At 44.6% G+C, this 21,640-nt stretch overlaps 1 protein-coding gene across 1 annotated transcript in view; it reads left to right on the forward strand.

Moving 5' to 3' along the window:
- PDE8A (phosphodiesterase 8A) overlaps positions 1-21,640 on the forward strand; it is a 145,417-nt gene that overhangs the window by 37,630 nt on the left and 86,147 nt on the right. The window lies entirely within an intron of this gene.

Raw genomic sequence — 21,640 nt, forward strand, 5'->3', positions numbered from 1 at the left:
TTTACATTTATTTTAATAACACGGGCTCAAAGTGGCAGGTAAAGTATAAAATCTCCAGCTGCCTCCTTTTTTGTTTTTGTGCTTTATTTTCTTTCCATGTGTCTATTTAAATTCCAGTTAACATACAGTGTAATGTTAGTGCCGGTGTAGAAGTTAGTGATTCAGCACTTACATACGACACCTGATGCCCCTCACCACTAGTGCCCTCCTTCATCCTCAGGATGTGTGATGTCTTAAAGCTACAATAAAAGCTGTATCAATTTGGGACTTTTTCTTTTTCTTTTTTTTTTTTTTTAAGATTTTATTTATTTATTTGACAGAGAGAGATCACAAGCAGGCAGAGAGGCAGGCAGAGAGAGAGGAGGAAGCAGGCTCCCTGCTGAGCAGAGAGCCCGATGCGGGACTCGATCCCAGGACCCTGAGATCATGACCTGAGCCGAAGGCAGCGGCTTAACCCACTGAGCCACCCAGGCGCCCCGTGGGACTTTTTCTTAACCAGTAATTCTTCCCAACTATTTGACAGTAAACCATTCAGAAATCAAAACAAAACAAAACAAAACCCATGAAAACTATAACAAAAAAAAAGGGTAGATGTAGCAAGTGTGTCAAAACTTTAATAATTGAATCTGGGTGGGCATATGGGGGCTCTTTATACTTATTCTTAGTTTTTGTGTATGTTTGTGAACTTTCATTGTAAGACATTTTGAAAAAGCTCTTGAGTCTTTGGAGGGCTTGGTCAGGGGTGGTGGTTCTTCAGAGTCTTTGTGGCTGGGGTTCTCTTGGCCCCTCTCTCCTTACCCTGCAGGCAATGTGGTGGTTCACACCAGACACGGAGCCACCAGTCCAAGCAGGAGGCTCATTATTGCCTCTTTATTTAAATGTCCACAGTCATTTGCAAATAATACATATTCTCTCTCAGGTACAAAGTTCTAAGTATATCAGCTAAATTAAGCTTATTAATCTTCCAAATCCCGTCTGTGTTTATTTTGTACGCGCCCAGGCTGCCAAAGAAGGAGGGTGGCATTTAGAAGTCCTCGGCTACAGTTGTGGTTTGAGGCTGCTTTCTTTGTACGTCTCACAATTTGGGGCTTAAACAAAAATCTATTTTTAAATTTTGAAATAATTTCAGACATACAGAAAAGTTGGAAAAAATGTAGTGCAAAGAATTCCTGGTAACTCCTCACCCTGATTGCCCAGATGTTCACGTTTTACTGTGTGCTGTTATGATTTATTCTCTGTATCGGTTGTAATTATTTTTGGAATCATTTGAAAGTAAGTTGCACAGATTATGTCCCTTTACCCCTGAATACTTCAGTACTTATTTCCTCAAAATGGGAAGATTTTCTGTAATCAATACTGATAGCAAAACAATGAAATGAATATTGTTACAATACTGTTAACTCTTCTATAAACCTTACTCAAATTTCACCAGTTGTCTCACGAATTTCCTTTATAACAAGAGAAAAATTATCATTATTATTATTTAATTTGACAGATCACAAGTAGGCAGAGAGGCAGGCAGAGAGAAGGAAGCAGGCTCCCCGCTGAGCAGAGAGCCCAATGCGGGGCTCGATCCCAAGACCCTGAGATCGTGACCTGAGCCGAAGGCAGTGGCTTAACCCACTGAGCCACCCAGTTGCCCTTACTTATTATTATTATTTTTAAAAGATTTGCCTACCCATTTGAGAGGGAGAAAGAGAGCATGAGTGGGCGGGACAAAGAAGAGAGGGAAAGAGAACCCTGTGGATGCCTTGCTGAGCGCGGAGCCCGATGTAGGACTTGATTCCACAACTCTGAGATCAGGACCCAAGCCTATGCACCATCCAGGCGCCCAAAGGAAAGTTATTTTTTAATCTAAGATCCAATCCAAGATCACCCATATAGTTGTCATGTCTCTTTAGTTTTTAATCAGAGAATGTCCCTTGGTGTTTATATTGGGATCTAGACATTTTGGAAGAGTTCAGCCCAGTTATTTGTAGAATTTTCATTATTTTAGGTTTGTCTGCTGTTTCCCGTGATCGATTCAGGTTAGGCATTTCAGGCAGAATATCAGAGATGTGACGTCACAGCCTTCCCAGCGCATCCTGTCGGAAGGCATGGTATTCCTGCTGCTATCCACTGGGATTCCTTGATTTGTGATGATGTCCTGTGGGTTTCCTCACTATTTTTCCCTTTGAAATCAGTGACTATCTTGTGGGCAGGTATTTTGAGTCTATGTAAATATCCTTTTTCTCACTAACTCTCATCAGCTAGCTGTATCATTTATTGGCGATTTTTGCCTGACACGTTTGTTACCATAATGGTTACTAGATGGTGCGTCTTCAGTTCTGGCTAGGCGTTCTGACATGCTGCTTTGTTACTCAGCGACTTGCAGTCAGCCTCAGGACGTTGAGTTGAGATACACAGGACATTAGGGCAAAGAGCAGCTGTACTCCGGCATCAGGCTGGACACATGCCTGCGTGCTTCACGTTTCTCCTTAGGGAAGGCCTAGTTGGGTCCAGGTCTCCCCCTGGCCCTGGCTGTCCGCTGCCCTCTCAGCTCCAGCTCTCTGCCACAGCCCAGCAGTGACGTCTGGGTATGAGGAGTGGTTTTTCATGATGTCTGTGGCACAGAACGCAGTGTATCCACGAGGAGAAACCAGCTGAGGCTGCATTTTTCAGAAGATGTCTGTGGCACGGTAGCATGTCACGGATTTCCATCTAATGGGGTCTGGGGAAGATTGTTCGTTTTGTTGAACGGCAGATGGATGCCTGTGTTGACATGCTAAAGGGAAAGCGTCCATAGAGGAGAGATGGCCCGTTAGGACAGAGGAACTATTGTCGGGATTCTTGAAGAGGTGGGATTAGCTCTGGGCAGGAGGAAAGCCCGTTGTACATGGAATGGATGCAACCATTTTTGCAGGTTAAGAGTAAGCACAAGTTTTAAGCAGTTATTATTGCCTGAGTGCCTTATCTTTCTTTGTGAAATAGAAGCGTGGGCCTACCCTAAGAGTGAGGGGACACAAACCATGAACACATCATTGGATAGGGAAAGAGTTGTGGGGGGATAAGAGCTATCTGGGGCCTATAGAAAGCTCTCCAGGCAGCTGAGGGTGGACAGCATGCATGGTTGGTGGCCTCCGTCTACGAAGCTGTGTGATTTTCTCCAGGAGTGCCCAGCAGCCCAGTGAAGAAATGTAGGAAGTGAATAGTTGTGTTGATTAGGGCACATAAGTTGCCCCACGTTGCATCAGCAAGGAGAGGGAGATGGGAGAGCAGAAGGCGGGATGAGAGGGTAGCACTTGTCAGGAGAGGTGGTCAGTTGGGCAGAAAGTAGAAGAGCGAATGGACTGGAAGTCAGAATTTCCAGAAGAATAAGGGTTCAGCTGAGCTGGTGGAATGGGTATTTTGGTCAGAAGGTAGGATACTGGAGTGGAGCCTTTCTGTCGTGGGACGGTTCTGGCAGATGGGGGCGCTGGAGCAGAGTGGGGTGGAGGAAAATCACAGGGTTGTAGCAGAACCTGTGCGAGCCACTAGGTGGCTTATTTACATGGATGCTGACAGCTGGTCGATGGTAGGACACTGGTGGAGGGGGGATGACCATGTTCCAGGTGTTCAGGGAGGTGCTGGAATCTTCAGAGAAGGAGGTGGAGGTGAGCGGGAGTGAAACATGATGTCGGCATTTTTGTCAGCCGGGCATCGGGACGCCTGGTGTGCAGGGATCCTGGGGCCGGCTGGCTGCAAGCCTCCGGAGGTGCCTCGAAGCTAGTGGAGAGAGGCGTTCGTTCAGCTATCCAGCAGAGGTTGGTCATCAGGTCTTTGCTGGTTATTTCTTCTTCTTGTAGCCCCGTTCTCTGCCTGCTAACTCCCACTGTCCTTCAGGAACGACGTCGCTTCTTTCAAGAATCTCAATGCTGCGGTCTGCGCTTACCTCTGACTTAGCAGGTAGCATACCCTGTCGTCATTGTCTGCTGCCGCTCTCCTCTCTAGACCGCGACTTCCCTGATGGAGGTAGGGACTGCATCTTGCACGGTGCCTGGCATCTGTTTGGTTGAGCTGTATGGAATTGCTACTTAGAAAGTGATTTGGTCTGGTTTGTTATGTCTCTCCCTAATGGGTGACTTTCCGTTGTCAGCTCATCTTGAATCTTTGTCTGAAGTCACACGGCCCTTTCTTAGTTTGGCCTTAGCCAGATGCCACACCGATGAGCAGAGTTGTTTCATAGTGACCAACCCTAATTTCTGTGCAGGCCGCCGACCGTCCTTTCACTCTGCTTAGGTTTTGGTTTATGTTTTGTTAACTTGGCTTTTCTGTAGAAGAGGTAAAAAGAAACTTGTTTGTATTCAGTTTTCCCCAGGTGCCAAGAATTTCTCAGCCTGTTTGTCCACGCATTTCATTCTTCTCTGGATTCTGACCGAGTACCCACAGACCAGGCCATGGTCGGGCCACGGGCTCGCTGTCCGCTTGTGGGGTGGCCTGCGCTGCTGCTTGTGGCTTCAGCGCGCGAATGGGCGCGGCTGCTTTTTTTGAACAGTGACTTCAGCTCACCAATTGCCCCAGATAGTTTTTCAAAAACTTTTCATGACGTGTGTGCATCACACATTAAAGAACGCAGTAAAGAATAGATTCTCTGGGTTAAAAACAAAAGAAACACACAAACGGAACCAGGTTTATCTGGAGTAATCGTGAAACATTTTCCTTCATGGGTTAGGGAGAGACATGCTGTGCCTAAGTGGGTTAGCCTAGGGTCTTTGAATAGCTTCTGGTTCTTTTCACTTGATCTTTTCTTCTACTGTCTCCAGCTCAGAGGTGTTTGTTCTTGCTTTCGTGGGCACCGAGAATGTAATGGAGACTCGCTCTTCATCTCCCAAGGCCACCATGAGTGCTTGAAGTCAGCTGAATTCTGACTTGAGAGTTCCCCGAGGCCCCATTCCCATCTCCTCTCTGATCTGGACCAGATCCTTTCTAGGGGTACTCTCTTGAAGCCGGGTCCTTGAGATGAGCTCCTTGCATGAGGAGTGCTTGCTCAAAGAGCTTCCCTTCCTTTCGGGAAGTTTCCTTAGTGCTCCCTGGCTGTCCCTCCTGGGAGTCCTGTCTTCCTCATGAGTTTCCTGGTTTTTTGCCTCAGGACGAGGACTGTAATAGTAACCTAACTAGTGACATTTAAAGAAAGAAACCAAAAGCCTGTTTAACCAATTCAAGTTCTCTGGCCCTGGCCTGCAGGACACTCTCCTCCCACCAAAAATGCATCTTACTCCCCCTGCCCCTCCCTTTCTTAAAAAGAATCTGCTAATCCTTAACAGATTAATCTGAGTTTATATTTAGATGAAGGTTACCCATTAACAGAAAAACCTGAAACTGTGGATAGGCTTGACAGTGTTGAGAGTGGATAAAAGTAAATAGCCTTTAGACCAAAAACATTTGGTGGGGCACGGGGACCTTAAGTATCTGTTTGGCAGGGAGTTATGCAGGGACCGCAGGGACGTGGGACCTCCCTTAGGTTAGGGACACCTTGAGACTCAGACCAGAACAGTGTGACCTTCCTGTGCTTCAGAGTTTGGCTCCCATGAATCTCAAGACTTTTGATGCTGGCTCCTTCATATGGGGCCAAAACCCTACCTTCTCTACCTTATCTTACCCAGCCTATCTCCTTCATTCCCTTTTACAAAAACCTGAGTATGCATAGACTCCCAGAGAACTTTGCAGGGCTGAATGCCAAGCCTCACATTCTAAGTTAGTGTCCTCTGAGCCAGTGTTGGTCAGATCGCCCACTGACGGGTCGTGACCTCAGGTGTGCAGGTCATGCCTGGCACTGTCGTTCCAGTCGTTACTGCTCTGTTTCAAACCACCCCAAACTTAGTGGCATTAAACAACAGGCATTTTATTATGCTTGTGGATTCTGGCCCAGGAATTTGGACAGGGCCTGGCAAGGAGTGTGAAATGAAGAGGGCATACTTCTCTTTACAGATGATCAGAAAATATTTAAGGATCTGAAGGCTGAAGAATGAGCCAGAGCAGAGAGAAAGCCAGCCGCCTTCTCTGAGGAAGGTGGTTGGTGTGTGCAGTGCAGCAGTCTCGGGAGAGGTGTCCCACATCAGCATTGAAACCAAAATGAAAGACTGAGATTGGGGTCTGCTCAAACAGTCTGCCTCCTCTAGTTCCTCCCTCTTATTTCCACCCTCACAGAAATGTGGAGAGATGACTAAGCAGTGGATTTGCTGTCCTCGTAGAAAACATTGTATCACACGACAGCTTTTGTGGAACGGTGCCATAAAAAGACTAAAGTTGTACTCGAATATCTTAGAAAATTTACATAATTCCATGTTACTTCTTAATGTGGAAGTTACACACGTTCACTCTAGAAAACTAGAAAGTACAAATAAGCAAACCTAAAATAAAAATTTTCTGCTGTTTTATACCTAGTGAAAATCACTGATTTTGTTATTGTTGTTGTTGTAGTTTGTCTGTCCTTCGTGTCATTTTTCTGAGGACATACCCACATTAACAAAACAGGGGTGCCTGAGTGGCTCAGTTGTTAAGTGTCTGCCTTTGGTCAGTTCATGATCCCAGAGTCCTGGTATCGAGCCGCACATCAGGCTCCCTGCTCAGAGGGGAAGCCTGCTTCTCCCTCTCCCACTCCCCCTGTCTGTATTCCTTCTCTCTCTCTTTGTCAAATAAATAAAATCTTTAAAACAATACAAAACAACAAATGATGGGCTCTTACAGTACATTTTTCTGAAACCTGGTTTTGAAACTTAGGTGGATGTGTTCCATGTCAATTAATGTACTTCATTGCCAGAAACACTTCATACTCTTACGTTTCATGGGGATAGTATTAACCATTTGCTGATGACATCTGACTGTTACAAATGTTGTGAACATCCATGTAGCTAAGTCATTTTTCCCCATTTTCTTAAATTGTTCCTAAGTTAACACATTATTTTGAATATGAATATATACACACACACACACACACACACACACACACACACACATGATACAAAATACCATGATTTTTTTCCCATGATTTTTCTTTGAGATGTGCATGTAACTTGAACTGTTGAATCAAAGAACGTGAACATTTAAAAGCCTTGGTATCCGTACCACTAAATTGTCTTTTACGGACGTACCAGTCTACACTCCTCCCCGAGTGTTATCTGTTCCTGGTATTCGACAGTTGGACGGGGTAGGAACTCCTTCCTTGCTTGCTTTTTTTTTTTTTTTTAAGATTTTTATTTATTTATTTGAGAGACAGTGAGAGAGAGCATGAGAGGCGAGAAGGTCAGAGGGAGAAGCAGACTCCCTATGGAGCTGGGAGCCTGATGTGGGACTCGATCCCGGGACTCCGGGACCGTGACCTGAGCCAAAGGCGGTTGCTTAACCAACTGAGCCACCCAGGTGCCCCCCTTGCTTGCTTTTAATTGTGTGGTGGTTGGGGTTGTCACTTCGTCTTAGCCTTTTTTGCCTCTCACCATCCTGCCTGCTCCTCAAGGCCCAGCTCAGCTCCCATCTCCTGCCGGGTCCCTCCCTTCTGCCCCGTCTTAGGGATTTGTTTCGTCCTTTTCAGTCAACCGTGATTATCTTGAGAGTATTAAGCGCTGTGTATTATTTTTAATCTTCTTTCGCATGAGGCTTATGTCAGTGCAGGTCTCCAGGACTTGTAAATACGGAGTGAAATTTGAGTCCACCAAAAAGAACTGGTGATGGCCAACAGTAGTCTTTCCGAAGAGTGATGTAAGGAATAAAAATATTCATCAAACAGAAGACCATGCAGAGGTCTCTGGAGATCATATAATTTTGGCATTTCATTTAGGCAGCCCAGCCTTGAAATTCTTTGTTAATAATAACTGACATATTTTGTCACTTTTCTTATTTTAACCATAGGTAGTAGGATCCCCTCCAGCCAGGATTTTTTTTTTTTTAATGACCAAACATCCATTAAAAGTTATTTTCCCAAATTAATGTGGGCTATAGTCAGAAATTTACCTTTCCTATTTTTACTGTCTTTCCCTTCTTCCACATTGTCTTTGCTTCAGACTCCGTTAGAGCTATTCTGGTCTCTTGGGTCTTTTTTTTTTTTTTTTTTTTTTAACTTTAAACTTGAGAGCATCATTCATAAATTTGCGGAGACCATTCTTTTTTTTTTTTTTTTTTTTTTTTTAAACCAAAGGCTCTTTTCTGTACTTACAACATCCGTTACATTTCGCCTCTGTCCTTTATCTTCTCCCAGATGCACAGCATTTTATTTCCATGTATTCTTTTTTCCTCCACTTGAAGTGTTCTGGTAATGCTGAGTAAAATCATGAGAAGGTCCGATGGTAACAGTCTATAAAATCCTGGGACAGAAACCTTTTCTCGTGCCAACCTGGGCCTCGCAGTGTCCCTGCCAAGCCTTAGCCAGGCCCTTTCGTTGAAGCTGCCTGGGCTGCCCCGTGCATCTGGTGTGTTCGCCTGTGGCAGGCGGGGCTTTTCAGTGGCAGCTAACGCCCTCACAGCTCAAGAGCTCCTGTCCTCAGGCGGCGGGTCTAGAGGCCAGAGGTCCTAGGACACGGGATCCAGAAGCTCTGGGCAGCATGTCTGCGGTCGCCTGCACGGTAGCCGCCCTGTCCTCGGCATATGTCTCACACCGCGTGGTCACAGGGAGGAAGATGTTCCCCCTGAGGCCCCCTCCTGGGCTGACCCGTCACCTCAGGTCCCAGGCCCGGGGCTGGCAGGGGGAGACGCTGTGGGGACCGCAGCCTGCGGCGCCCTCTCCCCGCGGAGCCCCAGCCTCTGTCCCTTCCTCGCACCCGGTCTGGTTCCCCTCCTTGGAGCCCCCTGCCACCATTACCGCTCTCTTTTCTCGTGTGATGCCCTAAAGACAGCGGACGACGGCTGCATGGACTCTTCCCGAGTTTTGTCTTCTTGTGGAACCTCTTCCGTTCCTCGTGGCACCTGGCCCCGTGGCCTCCACGGAGTCCTTCCCCATCTGGCAGGATCTCCCAGCCCCGGCCCGCCTGCTCTCCTGCTGTGGACGTGGACGTGGACGTGGACGTGGCCGCTCACTTCCAGAGCTGGCCCTGAGCAGGCCGCTGTTAGGTTTCCAGCTGGTGCTTGTGCCCGGCCCTCACCGTCTGCCCCCAGTCCCTCTGTGGCCTCATCGACTCACGAATCTTCCGTCTCAGTCACCCTTAGCCACGGGTTGTTCCTGAATGCCCTTTCCCCCTTCCTACCTGGCACAACCCTGCAGTTCCTTGAAGACTTACTTCGGCAGCGTCACTCTCTCTCTTGTGAAAACTTCTGTGACTGCCCCTGCCCCCCCAGGGGAAGTTAATCAGTCACTTCGTACTCACACTCCGTGCAAGCATTTGTTGTTAAACATTCACAAAGTGTTGTAATTATTTGTTTGTATTTTTCTGTCCTTCTGTGTTTAGTCTCTGGGAGGTAGGATCCATATTTTTATTTCTAGAACTTCAGCATTTGGTATAGGTTTAGTGCATCAAAAGTGTCCCTTAAATATTTAAGTGGAAGAATGAGTGACAATTTCATATCCATACCTGCTGATTGAACAGCTACTTCGTACCTTCTTTGCAAAGGAAATCTGTATGAGAAGATTATAAATGATAAAATAGCACAAGATGCTATGACGTTACTGAAGCCTGAATCTGGTAGCGCATTACAGTTCTTACCTGGCGGACGGGACTGAGTCTCAGTGTGATGTGTCCAACCTAGAGCCGCATGATGATGAGGGGCAGAGCTGGGACTGGACTTCTGCCTGTGTCTCTCACATACCTCGTCTTCCAGTTTCTGTGACACTGTCTTGCCAGATGGACGAGAGGGGGTTGTAATTAGCCCATCCGTGTGGCTGTCTAAGATTCTGCCTCTGTGTTCCTCGTCCGTGCCTGATTCTTGCCTTTGGGCCCTCCCTGCTCAAAACTACCTTGCCTTTTCCTGAATGTCTGTAGCTGTGTAGCACGCGAGCCTGTGCAGTGCAGACACAAGCGTGGCCTTGGGGGTGTAGGTACTACACCCTCGCTTACTGGTTGTGTGACTGACAAGTAGATTAGCCTTGCTGAGCCTGTTTCCCAATTGTGAATAATAACAGTTCTACTTTATAGGATTGATTAGATAAGATTAGATACTCTTTGTTACACAGGAAACACCCAAACCTTATACGCAGTTATTGTTGGTAGCCAGTTATTGTTGGTAGCGGCTTGGTTACTATTAATCAATCACTGCGGCTGGTTACTGGCCTTCTTGAGCTGGAGTTCTCGCGTCCGACTGCTTACTGAGTCCAGTGTTACCCCGTTTTATAGGGGCCATATCCAAACTTAAAGGCTGCACTCCAACACTTGCTGGAATGTGTTTGCGAGTAACATTCACTTATAGCCCTTTCTGGGCACACGCCAGTACTTAGCCATCTGGAGGTTTACGCATTTGTGTAGGGGATGTCTCGTTGAAAAAGTTGTTTCTGTGGTCTGCCGAGAGAAAGAACAGAATGTTTTCTATCTTCACAGCTACAAACAGCTTTGAGGTTCAGTGTTTGTGTAGCTCTAAGTCTCTATTAATTAAGGAAATGGATTAGGAAAGACAGTTTAATGAAAACTCACGTACTGCAGGCAATTTGCACAATTCTGGTGTTTGACACCCTCGTGCAAGTTCACCTCTGGTTGTCCGAGGAGCGGTCTGTAATTCTCTTGACCGTCTTCCTGATTTAATAACCTAGGGAGATTGTTCGTCCTTGGTATAGGGTTTGGATAATTTTGTTGTTTGGATTTTCTGTGTCTTGTAAATGAGAAACCAGGACAACACAGTGTATTAATTATACAAGGAACAAAGGTCGTGGAAACGGTAACTTTTCAAAAGAACCCTTAGTTACCTAGTTTTTAAAGACCGAGGACAGCTTGTTTTACTTCTCAAAGCCTGTGGAATAAACCCCTCATTTTCTCTGATTTACGAGGAAACTAAAATGTGGAAAATTTGATCTTGAGGGGGCATGACTTCTGGTTTATGGGATTGTTTATTTTAAAGTTTAAACATTGCAGTGCCTCATGATACTCTTAGTTAAAAGGGAGTTCTTGTGACTGTCACATAGCTATAAAAATTATAATTCAGATCTATATTTCTAAGAAAATACTCAATTTTAAATGGGAAAAAAAGGCACAGGAAAAGGTAGATTTCTATGCAACAGGGTATGTGCTCCTGTGTTAATAGGAATTATTTTAGGCTAATGTGATTTCAGGTAATACATTTTTGTTTTCTTTTTCCTCTGCATCCTTTCTGTATTGTCTGGATTTTAGAGGCCATGTGTTACTTTACATTCAAAAAAATTATAAAGCCATTTTCTTTCTGTAGGAAGAAAAGTAGAGCTTAAGATTTGAACATGCTAAAGTAATCCTCTCTCTATCCTCCTCCTGACATTATCCCTGGCAACCAGGAGAAACAGAAACAAAAATGAAGACTCTGTCTTTGAAGAAATTAGGACATGCCTGAAACCCTTAAGCCAGAAAAGAAATGGAAAGGGTCTTTGGAAGATTGAATCAGGAGTATGAGAGGAAGTAGAAGACACTTAGAGCTGTAGATCCGAGGAAAAGGAAAAACAAGTAAACAAAAACCAAGTCGCAAATAACATTTTCCAAGGTGAGAAATACAACCTGGGTTTCAAAAGCGAAATGTTTTATTTGAACCAATGGAAAGGTAGACACAGGCAGGTGGCAGGAGCAGGCCCAGATCCCGTGTGATTCCAAGGTACAGGGATTGGGGCTTGAGTGAGGACTTACACAAGTGACGTGTGTGGGGAGCAGCCTGATCTGTGGTGGCGGAAGGAGAGGCGCTAAGCCCCTGCAGCCGCCTGCCCTTTTGGTTACGGGGAGAGAGAAGCTAGAGAACCTTCCCACACCCTGTGTGCACACAGACACCATAGTCCTGCCAGAAGAAGAAAGCCGTCCCCTGTTCCCTTCGGTATGGCTCTGGCCATTCTCCCAGAGGAATCTTCTTCAAGTAACTGGTCCAGGAAAAATGGCCTTCAAAAATGTATGATCAAAGAACCGGCCAGTTTAGGATCTAGACAAACATGATTACGAGAAAAAAATGATAAGGAGACATGAAAACAACAACAACAACAACAAAATGATGAACAGCTCTCGCTAGAAAAACACGGGCACAGAACAGCTGAAAATTATGACTGAAACTTTCACAAATTAGAAAAAGCCAGTCCACCTTTATAAAGAACTAGAGCATGAAAAAGAACTACAGGACCTCAGGAAGAGCTGAGAAACCAATAGGAAAAGGCACCCGAGTCCAGGAAGGACAGTGAAGGAGAAGAAGAAAACCATCAAGGTGAACGTGCTGTGACACAATGTATGGAAAACTGGAATGGAGCAGGTGAGTGGAGTGAAATAGAACTAGTTACAAAGAATTAGGGAGGGAATGGTAGATACACAAAATGGACAAAAATTGTCTACAGCAGGGGAAAGAAATGTGAAGGGTTTTTTTGGTTGTTGATTTTTTAGAAGATCTATTTATTTATTTTAGAGTGTGTGCCTACAGGGGAGGGGGCAGAAGGAGAGGGAGAGAGAGGATCCCAAGCAGACTCCCTGCTGAGCACAGAGCCTGAGCAGGGGACTGGTCCCAGGACCCTGAGATCATGACCTGAGCCGAGATCAAGAGTCGGCCACTTAACCGACTGAGCCACCAGGCGCCCCAGAAATGTGAAGTTTTGGGCTGCAAATGTAAAGAATTATTTGGGCAGCCAGACCAAAAGCTCAACTCAATAGTGAGAGGGGAAATTGTGGCTGCTTTCTATCATCAGTCCACACAGGAGAACACTGACAGATTCCTTCAGAAGTGTTGACGACTCAACACTCAAGCATTTTATATTCAGTAAAATTGTTTAAAAAAAAAAAAAGAGGTATTTTAATGTAAGCTGTTGAAAAGATTATTCTCATGAACCCTTCTTGAGGAGTCTAGTCAAAGACAAACTCAGTCCCCCAAAAGAGCACTAGCGAAAAACTACAGCAAAAGAACTGGGAATAGGCGCAGAATCTGTTTAATTGTAGGATATTAAAACAAATTTAAAGAGCAGTGCAATATAATAGAATGTAGAAGTTATATAACCTGACAGTGGGAAACTAACCAGCCAAATCTGAGAGAAGAAAGGGAAAGTAGATGGGTGGTAAAGTAAGAATGTTCTCTTGTCTTTAATAGCTAGGGTTCAAAGAGCATCATTTAGAACTAATACATAAGCTGATAGAGGCGTAGGTGTATTTAAGAGTACAAAGCTAAATGGGAAAAGAGGACATAATGGGCCAAAGGGTCGTGGAGGGTAGTGCAGGGGAAGAAAATATTGTAATTCCATCCTTTCTTATAGGGGTTTAAGTAGATAATGCCTAAAGAGATAAGGTTTACAAATATTAATAAACATAACCACTACATAAAAATATAAACCGTCTTAAATATCAAAATAGACACACCCAAAGGAAAACAGTCTTTAAAAAGAAAACAAAAATAATTGATAGAATTAAGGCCAATATCTGTCATATCAATAAATATAAATGGGAATTGGAGGTCACAAGATGGCATCCAGCAGCTTGGTCATCAGAAAGTCAAGCCACATACTCCACGGATACAGAGACCCCTTAACAGAAGAGGCACCGCACCGCAAGCTTCATATTCCAGAAGCGTCGAAGACACAGGAGTTCCATCTCATACAGATTTGGCTCCGTTCAGCCAGCCAGGGAGGTGTATGGTTTAAGGTGATTACCTTCAATCCTTTGAAGAAATTAAAAGTCCCAAACCAATAAGTGAATGAAACTAAAAAAAAGCTGCAAAGTCATTTAACATGAATAGCATATTGGAGGTTTTGGTGAATCTCTTAAGAGCTGTCACTGGGGGGCGCCTGGGTGGCTCAGTGGGTTGGGCCTCTGCCTTCCGCTCATGGTCTCGGGGTCCTGGGATCGAGCCCCGCATTGGGCTCTCTGCTCGGCGGGGAGCCTGCTTCTCCCTCTCTCTCTCTGCCTGCCTCTCTGTCTACTTGTGATCCCTGTCTGTCAAATAAATAAATAAAATCTTAAAAAAAAAAGAGCTGTCACTGGGCTGGGCGCCTGGGTGACTCGGTTGAGCATCTAACTCTCCGTTCAGCTTCAGGCACTGTCTTGGGAGTTGTGGGACCAAACCCCACGCGGGGCTCCATGCGCGGTGCAGAGTTGGCCGGAGAGTCTCTCCTCCTCCGCCCCTCCCCCTGCTCATGTGTGCGCTCTCACTCTTTCTAAATGGGTAAATAAAAATTTTTTTATAAGATTTTATTTATTTATTTGACAGAGATCACAAGTAGGCAGAAAGGCAGGCAGGGAGAGAGGAGGAAGCAGGCTCCCCGTGGAGCAGAGAGCCCAATGCGGGCCTCGATCCCAGGACCCTGGGATCATGACCTGAGCTGAAGGCAGAGGCTTTAACCCACTGAGCCATCCAGGTGCCCCAGTAAATAAAATTTTTAAAGAAAAAGCTATCACTGGGATTTTGTAGCAGAACCAAAGCCTTATTATTTAATCTGTGGTTTTATGAAAATTGTGTCTGTGTGTGTACAGTGTAACTGTGGTGCACATGAGGATTCTGGTGTAGATGGCATTTAGCAGTCTGTAATACCACCCCCCAGATCTTCAGTTTGACTCCCCGAGGTCGAAAACTCCCAACACCAAAAGCAGGCTTAGGAGGCCACTTAGTACTAGAGTTTGTAGAGCTGATTGATGGGGCTGGATTGAACAGCGCACGTGCCATGCAACAGGAATGTCAGCCCTGCCGATGTGAAAGAGGAGAGGAAGAGCTGTTGCCTTCTTCGTGGTCTGCCTCCCGGTTTGCCTCGACGGCCACCCAGATGGCTCTGTTGAACAGCAATCCTTTTCTCCCTCTGGCTTCCCATCGGCCCTTCATGCCACACACGCTCAGATTCCTGCTTGTGGCACGCATCTGAGCACGAGGTGAGGATGCTTTCTTGCTTCAACGCGCGTCTTAGGAATGGGGCCCTTAGGAAGGGCCCTGACGTTCAAGGACAAAGCACTCCTGTCATGCAGGCAGAGCCACCTCACCCGAAAGCACAGTGGGCTTGAACGTGAATATGTCAATTTTCCCTCCCACTCAGCAACACCCGAGTACTCGGGGTGCGGAGCTATGAGCACAACTTGGCTTTGGGCAGATGTGGGATCTGGTTAGCCTGTGGATCTCGGGTCATTCTCAAAGGTTTCCTGCCTAAGATGTTAGCTGCCCAGGCGGAGGGGACCCCTGCACTAAAGGCTGTGCCATCTACACTGGGGGAAGGAGTTGAGGGAGGATTGGGAAAAACCAGCTGGATAAGAGGCACTGCCCATCGGAAGTAGTGGCAGTGGGAGGGACACAGAAGGAGAATTTCCAAAGAAACCACAGATACGCTCCAAAAGAGAAGAAGCTTTAAAATTCCATCAGATTCCAAGAGTGAGAGATCATCTGATGGTACCAGGCAAGTGAGAACTTCTCTCTGGCCTTTTCCAATGCCCCCTGCCTCAAACAGCAGCTAGCAGGTGGCGGGAGGAAGCGAGGGAGAGAGAGGCAGCCACCCCCCTTCCCGGGGCGCGACGCCCCTGCTGGTGGACTGAAGTCTTCTTCAGATGAGAACGGAAGTGCTGTTAGGATACTGGACAGATGCTTTCTTTTTAAAGTAAACGCTTTTGGGGAAAGTTAATACAGAAATCCTGAGTGTGCGACTTGATGAATTTTTGTAAATGTAACCACACAGATCAAGCAATAGAACATTCCAGGACCCTATAAGGCCTCCTTGTGTTCTCTCTCTGTCTTGCCCCCAACCCCCCCACCCAAGAATTACTGTAGTTTTGCCCAATTTGATCTTTACATAAAGGAAGTGGATTGATCATTTTTAATGATTGAACTGAGGCCATATGTGTGACTTAATGAGTGTACCGGGTTAAATAGTGCCCAAAATTAATGTCCCCTAGAACCTCAGAATGTGACCTTATTTGGAAATAGTCTTTGCAGATGGAATCAGTTAGGGTAAGGTCATACTGGGTTAGGCTCGGCCCTGATCCAGTGACTGGTGTTCTTGTGAGAGGTCTGTGTGAGGACAGAGAATTTGGAGTGATGGAGCTACAAGCCGAGGACTGCTGGGGTTTCTGGAAACCACCAGAAGCTAGGGGAGAGGTGTGAAACAGCTGCTCTCTCCCTCCGAGCCTCCAGAATGAACCAGGCCTGCCTCCACCTTGATTTTGGACCTCTGCTCTCTTGAACTGTGAGAAAATAACTTTCTGGGTGTTTTGAACAACCTAGGTTGCAGTCATTTGTTATGGCAGCCTCGGGAAACTAACAAAATGCAACTCTGGGGCACTGTGTTAAAGAGTGGGCAGAAAATTGACCAGACTTGTCTCAGTTTAAAGATTGGAGGGAGTACTACTTCATTAAACCGGTTTAAAGTGGGAAAGAGACTTAAACATCACTTTTTTGGTTACCCTGCAAGAAGAGCCCTGCATCTTCAACCTACTAATTACAGAAGCAAGCCACTGGCTTTCTCGAATATCAGAATCTTAAGTGAACCGCAGGGCAGTGGAGGTGAAACCTTGTCCAGATTTATTTCATGCACTGTTGTTTACTACCAAGACCTTTTTCTCTGAGTCACATGTCCCCAAGCACATAAACCTCTCTCTCTGAGTGGGTTCTGCCGGGAAGTTCTGTGGTGACTCCTGATGGGGGCCTACCCTTAGACCCACCACTGTTTAGTTAGCCCAAGCAATTGCCCTAACCTAGAGTGAGTAGAGCTCATCAGAGTTAAGAGGTCATAAATGCAAAACCACATACTCAGGCTTCTTGTTCTCTCCCCCCGCTCGTCTGTCTTCAGGCCATGTATGATTTGGTAGAGTCAGCGAGCCCTGCGGACCTGCTCTGCTCTGTCCTTCTCTGGAGGAGATTTTAGTGTGCTGGGAGTCAGTGTGTCCCCAGCCAGCTGTGTACTGGAAAGTATTTAGGGGAAATTAACATGTAGTAAGTGAAACCAGCCACTTGCAGAAGTGGCCTGCCCTCATTTCATTTTCTCAGGGTAATTATAATTTCATGTTTTAGATTTATTTCTTATCACTATCATGTATGTTTGATACTTTATTTCTAATAACTCTTTATTAGAATTTTCATACATTTAAATCAGCATGACAATATTCAGGTTTCCTTTAGCTTAATATGTAAAGATATTTTAAATGTATTTAGATATCCAAATTTTATTATTAATCTCTACTTTTTTGCTTTTGTTATTGGTCTTCCAGGTTTTTTTCTACAAAATCACATGGTTATAGCCTGACATTTTTATATGAAAATTGTGCCTTTGGTTGAACTAGAAGTCTCGCTTCCTGTTTTTTGTGCCTCATGTTTTATTTTCAGACTCAGTTATGTATGCTCAAAACCAATACTGTTTTTCACTTCTCATTATATGTTATAATTTAAATGGAAAACAATCCCCCCCCCCCCCAAAAGAGGTCAGATACTTTCTATGATAGCTAAAGAAAATGTGGTAAAAAATAGCAATCGATGGGGGGGGGGGACTAAAATGCCCAGAGAAACAACAAGGCAAGAACCTACTCAAGCAGAGTTTTGAATATTTGGTTAATTGAGGATATACTCAATTGTAATGAAATTAAAGATTGTATCATTTCTGCGGAGGCTTTTGAGAGTGAGTTAGAATATCCATTCAACTGGAGAGATTTCTCAGTGAATTTAGAAAAGAACAGAATGATTTCTAACAGAAGCCAATCAGGAAACCTAGTCATTTTTCTTTTTACACTGTCACCTGGGTTCGTTAGTCCTTTCTTCTTAGATATTTCTTTTAGGAAATCTTATTATCAAAGCCTGAGAAAATGTTGGGGTTTTCAATTATTCAGTAATTATTCAGCAGTTACCAAACACCGTATTTGTTTAGATTCCAGTTTTATGAAAGTGAATAGAACGTAAAAGCTCAGCCTGGCAAGGGAAGTGAGGGAATGAAATTCCGCTGTGATGAAGATAAGCCCAGAATAACCTGGGAACACCATAGGTTTGGCCCCTCATCCAGACAGAGGTTGGGGCCACAGGCATAGCATGTTTGAGTTTCGAAAGATGAGGAAGAGTTAGAGGAAAAGAGGAAGAAAGCGGGAGTGTGCTGTGCCCAGTGAGTCACATGACCATGGCACGGTAGTAAGAGACGTGGGCTCTCTAAGGGGTTCTAAGTCCTTCCGGCAGTGGAAGCTCAAGCTTCAAACACTGTAGGAGCCTTGAATGCCGACTCAGAATCCAGGCTTTATCTAGGGCAACGTGGATCCCCTGAAGGATTTTATGTGTACTCTGTTTATGCATCACATACATTGCAACTCCTTTTGAAACCAAACATTCTCATATTTTTGTGACTTTGGATTATTAATTTCCTGCATTCTTCACTCCTCCCACCCCATAGTACATAGTTCATCAGTTAAATTCAGTTAGTCGTGACCGAAGTTGACAGAAACGGCTCTTGTTCAGTCAATACAAGAGAATGGTGAAGTGTCGTAGTTGTGAAGTGAGCAGAAAGATACTTAAAAGTGTGAGCAGAAGTATACTTTGAAGTGTTTTAGGTTCTTTATGGTCTGTGTTTTTGTACATCCTGTAGAAATATGTCATTCCCTGTATATTTTCAGGCACTTGTGAAGTTTTGGAGTATATGGATTCCTTTTAGGATTTGAGTAGATGTATTCTCATGATTAATTATTACTGAAGTAAAGAGGAAATGATATCAGCAGATGTGCGGAGCTTTTATTCGCACTGAATACACTATTCATTTAGACAAAAAGATCATTTCTCAATTCAAATCGGAATATTCTAATTTAAGGCCTAAATCAGTTGTGTCATGATCTCTATGGAAACAAAGCTTTCCACTGTGTAGTAGTTGCGTAAGTAACTCATTTCCCCCTTGTAGATACACAAATTGTAGATGCAGATGCTTCTTTTTCCCTCTTCTCTCAATAACTCTCTTAAAATAGAAGAGACTTTAGCCAGCGACATTTGTTTATATGTTTTATAAAATTTAAAATATCTGTTCAAATTCCCTGCTTACATGCATTCTTATAAAATTGCTGGAATTTAACAGTCACTGAAAAGCTGCTCGCTTTTCCTAGTTGAATTCTGACTCAGAGGGTAAATTATCCCACTCAGTTTTTAGCATATTTGTATCACCTGGCTGTGCAGAGCTCCCTTCGGTTGGGTTGTCTCCTTAATTTTTCTTGCTCTTCAGGCATTTTTATGTCATGGGTATGAGCCCTTTCCCGGTCATATGTTTTGCAAATACCTTCTCCCATTCTGTGGCTGATCTTTTCATTCCCTTACTAGGGTCTTCTGGTGAACAGAAGTTCTTAATTTTGAAATCTAATTTTCAGTCTTTTCCTTTTTACGTTTAAGAAATCCCTGCCTATCTCCTGAGGTTCCTCTTTTTTTGTGGTTTAGTGATCTTCATCTGATTCTCCACTCCCTTTCCCTCCCTGCCAACTAATCATAATCATTCTGGTATGCTTAATGTTTATTATTTCACTTTTGTGTGTTGTTGTAAAGTATGTATTGTTGTTACATGCTTATACATTTTTAATTTTTGTAAGTGGTATTGTATTATAGATCTTAGTTATCTTTTTTCACTTTGCATCTGTGTTTAAGATTCATCATATTACTGGGGCACGTGGGTGGCTTAGTGGGTTAAGCGTCTACCTTGGCTCAGGTCATCATCCCAGGGTCCTGGGTTTGAGCACTGTGTTGGGCTCCCTGCTCAGTGGGAAACCTGCTTGCTTCTCCTCCTCCCCCTGCTTGTGGTCTCTCTTGCAAGCTCCAGTAAGTAAGTAAGTAAGTAAATGAATAAACAAATAAATAAAATCTTAAAAAAAAGAAAAAGATTCGTCATAGTAATGTGTCCCAGTTAGAGATACCCATATTACCTTCAGCTCTGCTACTATGTATAACCCTGGACAAACATCATTGCACATAACCCCTTATAGATCTCTTTTTAATAGACCCCGAATTCTCACTTCTGGGTCATTGGATATGCAGGTACAGGCATTTTTGGCTTAACCTCAGTAATTGGATCCTGAACATCCCATGGTCCAAGTGAAAATTTCAACTAGGAGCCATTACTTATTCTTTTAAATGGAAAAATTTTGTAGTTCATCATAAGTCAGTTCAAAACCCCGAACCTGTTTCCTGAAGCATAACTGAAATTTACTAAAGCCCTATAGGTAAGTAACATTCTAGCTTGTCAGGATGTAAAATGCTTTAAATTTCACTTTCTGGGACACGTGGGTGGCTCAGTCGGTTGGGTGGTTGCCTTCGGCTTGGGTACTGATTCCGGGGTCCTGGGATCGAGTTCCGCATCGGGATCTCTGTCCGGCGGGAAGCCTGCTTCTCCCTCTGTCTGCCTCTGTCTCTCTCTCTGACAAATAAATAGATAAAATCTTTTAAAAATATATCCCTTCCTAATCACCAGATGTTCTGTAGTTATTGACAAGTGGTTGTGCCTGCGCAGTGCATCTCTTCTGCTGCGGGCTTGACTTAGTTCGCTGTGACTTGGCTAAACAATGCACCAGGAGGGGCGGAATCATCAGTAAATATGGGCCCCACTATGGTGCCTCCCTCAGGAAAATGAAGAAGATTGAAATGCGCCAGCATGCCAAGTACGCGCGCTAATTCTGTTGGCAAAACCAAGATGGAAAGATGAGCCGTGGGGATTGGGCACTATTTCTCCTGTAGGAAAATGGTAGCAGGTGGTGCCTGGACCAATAGAACCGCTTCTGCCATCACAGTGAAGTAAGCCTCAGATGACAGGAGGAGCGAAAGACCAGTAGAAGCTTTGCTGTATGAAATATTGCTAGCCTGTAGTAAATGGGCTAGTTTGTGGAACAGATTTGCTTTGGCTTGTCGTTAAATTTATGACTTAGGTTTCCAATTTTCGTTGCATTACTTTTGCTTTCTCAAAGGACTTGGAAATTAAAAATCCTTATTTTTTATGGGGCTAGGGGAGGAAACAAGTGTTTTCTCTGAATGCACTAACGAGAACAGTTCGCCTGTCTTCCTGTAACTTCCAAGGGAAGGCATGGCCCGTGGAGGGTGGTGCCCGGATGCTGTCTCTGCACCAGCAGCTTTGGGAGCTGCCTGTCCCCTTTGAAACTCGTGCTTTCCGAAATGCTTATGCACTTAGGACTACTCGCTGTTCTAACAAGTGTATTTGGGCTGTAATTTAAGACTTCCTGCACATCATTTTGTTAAAAACGTATTAGACTTCTAGTTTCTAGTTCTGTGTGTGAGGAGCTTGGAAATCAACATTCTGTCCTGACAATAAGTAAAAAGCTGAAGAGATTGAAAAATCAACAACTCTTAAATCCATAAGGGAAGACACAGTGCCCCCAAGGAGGGAGAGCCAGGCAAGTGCAGGAACTCACTGCGTACCAGAAACTGCGAGCAGAAGCCGTTCAGGAGTGCCTGGCCTAGGAAAAACTGAACTCTAATTGGCCATTACCAGAGGCTCAGTGCAGGTAACTCTCAGAGGATTAGAATGTTCCGAGGGACTGTGGTATGAGGGGGCCCACGGTATTGTGAGGTTTGCCTCCAGGAACTTGACAGGATTCGCACATGTTGTCTACGAGAAACTCACTTTAAACATAAAGGCACATAG

The sequence above is a fragment of the Mustela nivalis genome, assembly GCF_964662115.1.
Source record: "Mustela nivalis genome assembly, chromosome: 6".
Classification (NCBI taxonomy): domain Eukaryota; kingdom Metazoa; phylum Chordata; class Mammalia; order Carnivora; family Mustelidae; genus Mustela; species Mustela nivalis.